The sequence below is a fragment of the Sus scrofa genome, chromosome 17 (assembly GCF_000003025.6).
Source record: "Sus scrofa isolate TJ Tabasco breed Duroc chromosome 17, Sscrofa11.1, whole genome shotgun sequence".
NCBI classification, from domain to species: Eukaryota; Metazoa; Chordata; class Mammalia; order Artiodactyla; family Suidae; genus Sus; species Sus scrofa.
The window spans coordinates 24,806,082-24,814,243 of record NC_010459.5 but is presented as its reverse complement, the minus strand read 5'-3'; positions in this window follow the sequence as shown (position 1 = coordinate 24,814,243).

Below are 8,162 nucleotides of genomic sequence, written 5' to 3'. Positions count from 1 at the left end.
ATGTGCTTGTTGGCTTTGAAAAGGGGCTGTTAGTAAAAAATTGCATATTTCTCCTTGGGTCTTTGGCCAGACACTTTCGTGCTTTTATGATCTTTATCTTGGTCTCAGTTGTGTCCACTGCTTGTGTCCAGAAGATTTGGGCAGGACTGATGAGGGAGCTCTACTGACATTTATATGCTTGGATCCTCCTGAAAGGAAATTCACCATTAAGAAAGGACTGTAGGAAGAGGCTTAGACAATGTGGGAGGGAATAGACAGTGTAAATAGACATGGTGGCTGGGACTCACATTTGGTTTTTTTCAGAGAGACCCATGGATACCTGGGATCTAGATACAAAGTCTGAGATACTGGAACACAGTAGGGGACAAGCATCCCTTCTTGGGGACCCCATTAAGGTGCGATTAACTTTGTGCCCTTTGGGCCAGATCACAGACCACTAGTACTTAGGAGCTTAATGTCAAAGAGCAGTGGGAGCTGGCAGGACAGCAGCAGTGCCCTTTGGGACTTTTGAACACCTACCACAACCCCCCTTGGGAGGCTCAGAAATACATGGAATAGATTTGCTGAAATCTGAATGCAAGCTAATTGTCATATCGACCTTATGATCTTCACCTGCACTCACATGCTGCTGCTGATGGTTACACTTGGCCCTGGTTTTGGACTCCCTGTTGAAAAAATTCTTTTGCCCTGTTTTTTTTTTTTTTTTTTACCAGCATATCATTATGGCAGAGTAGGGATGTGTACAGTAGGAACTTTGCCATGAATGTAACCATCAAATCCTGTTTGACCCATCAGAATCTGCCCAGTGGAGTGCTCATTTGGTGTCCTCAAGGTTATCTCATTATTCAATGGCATTTGCGAATTATTCTCTAGAGGCTGTAGGGAAGAGCTAAAAGTAAGTGGAAAAAATGATGACCTTTCATACAAAAGTTCCACTATATTACACCAGAACCTAGAGTCCTGTTGCCAATAGGTAGTCAACTGATGAGTTATAACTGTAGACTTGAGATGGGTTTCCAAAAGTGAATCAGTGACAGTGTATTGCTGTCACCAATTCCAGATGCCTAGAGACTTATTTTATTTTTTAATTAAACAAATTTTAAAGTATAGTAGATTTACAATGTTCCTTCAATTTCCTCTGTGCAAAGTGACCCAGCCACCCATGTACACCCATTTTTTTTTTTTTCATTTTCCATCAGGTTTTACCCAAGAGATTAGATACAGTTCCCTGTGCTTTTTAAATTTGCCTAAGGAATGCTCTGAATCTTGCATCCCTTTTCTACTTGTGTCCTCAGCCAAATCTACTTTTCACAATGCCTTTCTTTTTAAAAAAAATTATTTTATCGAGGTATAATTGATTTACAATGCCATGTTAGTTTCAGTTGTACAGCACTATGATTCAGCTTTTCATATATATATATATATATATACACACTCACACACACATATACACACACACACATATACACTTTTTCAGATTATTTTCCCACATAGGTTATTATAGAACATTGAGTAGTGTTCCTTGTGCTATACAGTGGATCCTTGTTGGTTATCTATCTTTATACATATAACAGTAGTATATGTTAATCCCAAACTCCTAATTTATCCCTCTCCCCTTTCCCCTTTGGTAACTGTAAGTTCATTTTCTGCATCTATGGGTCTATTTCTGTTTTGTAAATATGTTCATCTCTCTCACCTTTTTAGATTGCACATATAAGTGATAGCATATGATATTTGCCTTGTCTGGCTTACTTAGTATGATAATTTCTAGATCCATTCATGTTGTTATAAATGGGATTATTTCATTCTTTTTAAAAAATTTTTAAAATTAAATTTTTTTTCATTTCATTATTATTATTTTTAATAGTTATTTCCCCAATACAATTTTTTTTCTACTGTACAGCATGGTGACCCAGTTACACATACATGTACACATTCTATTTTCACACATTATCATGCTCTGTCATAAGTGACTAGACATAGTTCCCAGAGCTACACAGCAGGATCTCATTGCTAATCCATTGCAAAGATACAGACTATTTCATTCTTTTTAATGGCTAAGTAATACTCCATTGTGTATGTGTGTGTGTGTTTGTATGTCCTTATCCATTCCTCTGTTGTTGGACATTTGGTTGCTTCCATATCTTGGTTATAGTAAATAGTGCTACAGTGAACAGTGGGGTGCATATATCTTTTCAAATTAAGTTTTTCTCCAGTTAGATGCCCAGGAGTGTGATTGCAGGATCATATGGTATCTCTATTTTTAGTTTTTTTAAGGAAACTCCATACTGTTTTCCATTGTTGTTGTACCAGTTTACATTCTCACCAACAGTGTAAGAAGGTTCCTTTTTCCCCACACCCTCCCTAGCATTTATTTTTGTAAACTTTTTGACGATGGTCATTCTGACCAGAGTGAAGTGATGCACTTCTTTTACTGTATTTGTCTTTCAACATATATGGGAACCCTGATAGTCACACAGTATCTGTCTTCACCAGTGGGGTCTCTGCAAGTGTGAGGACCAGGGGCATCTTCAATCGCAGAGGGGCTATAGCCTGGGGCTCTTTGAGAACTACAAGCTGACTCTAAAGTCCTCAGAAACCTACATTCCTTACCTTAAGTAATTACCAAAGCTCTCAGCATGCTTCAATTGTTCTATGGGTGGAGATAGACTATTACTTATTCTTGGGAAACACAGCCTTAGATGAGCCCCTGATTACAAAATAATTAACTGACCTTGTCTTTGGTCTTCCTATCTGGAGAATGCAGAAGACTGATTGCTCCTTCCAGAGTTTTTGTATGTGATGCTTAAATAAGATCAAAGATACAGGACTCCAAGACCTCTCATGTTGGACCACTTGGTGTCCATAGGAACTACTGATCCAAACATGCTGGTTCTCAGGGTAAATGGGAAAGGGAGCCTGATCATTCACCCTGTAGGGGGCACGTTTAATTTTAAGCACATGGGTGATATTGATAACAAGTGGCATTTCCATAATGATCCAGATCTAAAATCTTCATGGAGGAAGAGATATTAGAACCACAGACTCTGCACCCTGGTGAGGATGAGGGATACCTGCCAGCTAAATCAGGCCTTAGACCACTGTTAACTACCTGAGCTGCACCTTGGCATTAATTGCCCAGGTGCTTTCACATATTTTTGATGCCAGGCCACCCTCCAGGCCAATTCCATTGGCACCTGTGGGGTGGGACTCAGGCAACTCTGCTTTGAGTTCTTCTCAGGGGATTCACATGTGGGACCAAGATGAGAACCACTGCTCTGGTCATCTCCTTTTTAAAACAATTTTATTGGAGTATGTTGATTTAACAATGTGGTGCTAGTTTTAGGTGTACAGCGGTGTGAATTGGATACATATCTATCCATTCTTTTTTTCCCATATAGGTTATTACAAACCATTGAGTAGATTTCCCTGTGCTATATAATAGGTCCTTGTTAATTATCTATTTTATACCATAGTTTGTATGTTTTTCCTATCCTCCCAATTCCTCCCTCCCCCCCAACAGTTTCCCTTATGGTAACTGTAAAATTGCTTTTGAAATCCGTGACTATGTTTCTGTGTTGTAAAGTTTTTTATATCATTTTTATCAGATTCCACATATAAGTGATATCATATTATGTTTGTCTTTCTCTTTCTGACCTACTTCACTTAGTATGATAACTCTAGGTCCATCCATGTTGCTGCAAGTGGCATTATTTCATCTTTTTTATGGTTAAGTAATATTCCATTGTATATATGTACCACCTCTTCTTTTTTCATTCATCTGTTGCTGGACATTTAAGTTGCTTCCATGTCTTGGTTATTGTAAACTGTGCTACAGTGGACATTATGTTTTTGTTTTGTTTTGTTTTGTTGGATATATGCTTAGGAGTGGGATTGCAGGATCATATGGTTGCTCTCTATTTAGTTTTTTAAGGAATATCCATACTGTTTTCCATAGTGGTTGTACCAATTTATATTCCCACCAACAGTGTAGGGGTGTTCCCTTTTCTCCACACTCTCTCCAAAATTTATTGTTTCCAGGCTTTTTGATGATGGCCATTCTAACTGGTGCAAGGTGATACAGTCATTGTAGTTTGATTTGCATTTCTGTAATTATTAGTTATGTTGAGAATTTTTTCATTTTTTTTATTTTTGGTCATCTGTCTGTCTTTTCCTTTGCTTCTTCAAATGTGGTCCTTGGATCAGCAGCATCAGCTTCTGCTGGGGACTGGATGCACAATCTTAGCTCTACCTCAGATCTACTGAATCAGAATCTGCATTTTAACAAGATTCCCACATAGTTCTTATTGTCCCTCTGGACAATCTAGTAACAATGTTTTCCAGAGGAAGAACAAAAAAGAAGGGGAGAAAGGCAATTATATTTTTTGTCTTAACGCGATAGATTTAAAGTGAAAACAACTCCTTGGGAGTTCCCGTCGTGGCATGGTGGTTAACGAATCCGACTAGGAACCATGAGGTTGCAGGTTCGGTCCCTGCCCTTGCTCAGTGGGTTAACGATCTGGCATTGCCGTGAGCTGTGGTGTAGGTTGCAGACGCGGCTCGATCCCGCGTTGCTGTGGCTCTGGCATAGGCCGGGGGTTACAGCTCCGATTTGACCCCTAGCCTGGGAACCTCCATATGCCGCGGGAGCGGCCCAAGAAATAGCAAAAAGACAAAAAAAAAAAAAGTGAAAACAACTCCTGTATTATTACACACTGGTGTGTTTTTAAAAATGGTACTTAAATACTTAAAAGAAAAATTTTAAAGTCTGCCATTTGCAGGCAAATGTGTAGTCAAGACAATAGTCAAAGATAAATGACAAAGATGGGGCTTTGTTTGGCTGAGTGATGCTCTTGAAGGTATCTCACATAAAGGACACAGATACAAAGAACTATGTTGTAATCTTTTTTTTTGTAAAGGCCTGTATCTGTTGAGGAGACATTATTTTTTCAAGGAGGAATTTAAAATGAGAGAGGTTGAATATAAAAGGGTGATTGAAAACAATAAATGAAGGCTTTGCTGCTTGTAGAAACACAAATACAGACAGAGGTGAACTGTATTTTCAAAGCAAAGGAAAATATTCAATCTGTTGGTGAGTGGAATTTACAGAGATCTTGATCAAATATGCATGCATATCTTGAGTTGAAGACTTGGGCACAGCTCATAGCCTTTTATACTGAGTGCTGGCTCTTTGAAAGAGCAGACAAGAGAGGTTGGTGGCCACTGAGAACGAGTGCACACAAAAAATAAACACCCAGATATGGGGAGGTCTAGGCTGGCTTTTTTGGAGTTTTCATTTTTGCGTGTCTCTACACAGAGGACGGCAGGCTGATGGAATCTCCCAAGGTAAGCTCCTTGCCTATGGAGCAGAAGTGGAGGTGACACCAGACTTCTCTGCCTTCTCTGTGATACCTGGGCATCTGTGAGTTCTTAAGGACCTCAGTGAACAGTATTCCTTTTTTGCTTGAAGCCCAGAATTGATCTTGCTACTTTTTAGTGACTCTCAAAACACTAGGATGGCATTTTATCTACTCTCTTCCCTCCTCCCTTTCTTTCTTCTTACCTCACTTGTCACTTCCTTGTTTTCTGACTTCTTTAAACTATGAAGAGTCTTCTTTTGGAAAGCGTCATCAGGATGTTTCCTTATTACATCATTCCAGATTCCCATCAATCCTTCGGTGAATATTTTAGGATAATTTTTTTCTGTAGGAGACTTCTGTCAACTGATCTGACAACAAAAGAGATGTTTTCAAGGTTCTGTCTGATGATTCTGGTGTTATCATAACTGTGTTAAGATCCAGCATCCCAATGTTTTATTATGTCTTAGCGCTGTAACATGAAGGTTCAGTTTGGTTTCACAGAAACTCCCTCACTCGAATGTCCTTGGATAAGGGTCAAGGGCAATTTGTTCACAGAATACCAGGGTCTTAGGTTATTCAACTCCTCAAACTGGTCTGGATATACTAAAACTAATCCACATCTCGGTTCCTGCCCTGGAGATTTCCTGCTCATGCAGCTTGTCTGAGAACTGTCCACTTTGTCTGGAACTTGATCTGTTGAGTTCTTTGAGGTCCTGGTTAAAGCTGAACTTTTCCATTGAGGATGTGTACCTGCTCCTACCTATTACTTGGGGCATCGCTACTTATGGTCACATTATCTCTTGAGGTTTCTTAGACCACAGAGGCTGTTGTGACACTGTGGGGTCTTGGCTGGATGTGGTGCGTAGCATGGGGTCACTTCTGTTGGCCTGTATTGACACATGCTTATCTCCCAAGCTGCTGACCCTTAGCCCAAGCTCCCACATCTGTTCACTAAGGATAAACAGTGATCTGGAGTCATGGAGTGGTGAGTCGTTTCCAAGCAGAAGGCAGCAAGTGGCCTGTCAGTGTTGATTAGTAACAATATTTGGATTTAGGATCTGTTCCTGGTTTTAGTGGAGGCTTGGAAGTGGGATTGGGTTTTAGTGGTTAAGACGGGTCATGGAGCTAGAATATGTCTGTAAGAGAGGCCCACTCTGAACAGGTTTGCTAGCATCAAGGTACCAAAGTGCTTCACCAACCTGCCCTATCGCACCGAGCACCACAAGCACATGCATGCATATACACATACACACACAGACACACCAGTGCTTGTTACAGACAAAGCTCTCCCATGAGATGCAGCTGTAGGAGGACAGAGATGCTGTGGCCTGTGGTCTCCTGACCCCTTTCCACACACATCCTTCCACTGCCGCTCTTGTGCTGAGTTCTCCGCCAGTTGTTCTGTGAGCATAAATGAGTCATGTGCATCCTTCCAGCTTTGGAACACCTATGCTGATGAGCATGCCATTCCTATGGAGTTCCCACCTCCCTGGCACAAGGCTTCAGGGCTTTTCCTTGGAGCCCGGGGAAGCTGGAAAAGGAAAAGTTCAGTGTTCTTCATGGTCTGTTGTAAACATACAGGGCTCCTCCTTTCACTCTGCTTCTGAGTTCTTCTGAGAATTCCCCTCTCTCCCAAGCCAGGCCAGAGATGCAATGTTTTATCCATAAGGGCTTTTCCAAGAGGGTGCTTTTTCAGTATATCCAATCTTCTAAATTGTCAGGAGCCTAGAATCCTCAAGTGTAGGTGTGTAATACAAACACACAGAGAGACACATACACACATTTGTGAATTATACATACATACACATATAACCATGACTCTCTAACCCACTGTAACCTGGCCTCTATACTGCTTATCCTTTAAACTTGGCTGTTCTGAGGTTTTGTCCATTTTTCCCCTACTCTTGTCTATGTACCATGTCAAACTATTGCCTGGCCAGCTGCTGCTGCAGGCTGCAGGTGGGCCACTGCCTGCTTCTGTTGATGAAGTTTTATCAGAAACACAGCCACACCCAGTGGCTTCTGTGTTGACGGGGGTTGCTCTAATGGCAGAGTGCAATGGAGGTCTGGTCCATGGAAGTCTGACATGTTTACTATCAGCCCCTTTATAGAGGAGATGGTCAACCCCTATGCTTGTCTACCAACACCTGTGACCCTGTCACCCTTCTGTGCAGGACTGAAAGGGCTCCGGTGTGCCTTGTTTCATTCTCTATCTAATGTTTTGGTATCTACTATTACTGAAATTCCACGGTATTTTCAGGAGGGCACATGTCCCAGTTACTGTGCAAATACATTGAGCATCTGGAGGGGAATTATGCCTTGGGCTGTCTTGTGTTGAGTGGGTGTGTATGAACAGGGAGTGGTGATACCCCACAGGTCCCTAAGAAGGACCCATGAAGAAAAAGAGGTTTTCTGATTATGGATAATAAAACTGCTGACCTACCTGGGACTGTCATATCACCAACATCAAGAAGTAAGGAAACAAAACTGCAGTGTTGTAAATCCCATCCTGGGAGTGTGTAAATGTGGCTGCCTCTTGGCCAGGCTTGGAGACCCCAGTGGAGACCACCTCTCATCAGATGCATGAGCAGTTGTGAAGTCAGCTGTGGCCAGGCTACCAGGGCCAGTTGGTGAGGAGGAGAGTGCCCCTGCTTCTCCGAAGGGACCATAGAGCAAGGACCCCTGGCTGTGCATTGCCACCTTCAGGATGGAGGGCCAGGGCTGGAGAACTTAGGAGGCCATGCTTCCCTTTTACCCACTGTGCCCCCAAATCCAGGGATCTGTTTGGAGAGCTTGGTGTCA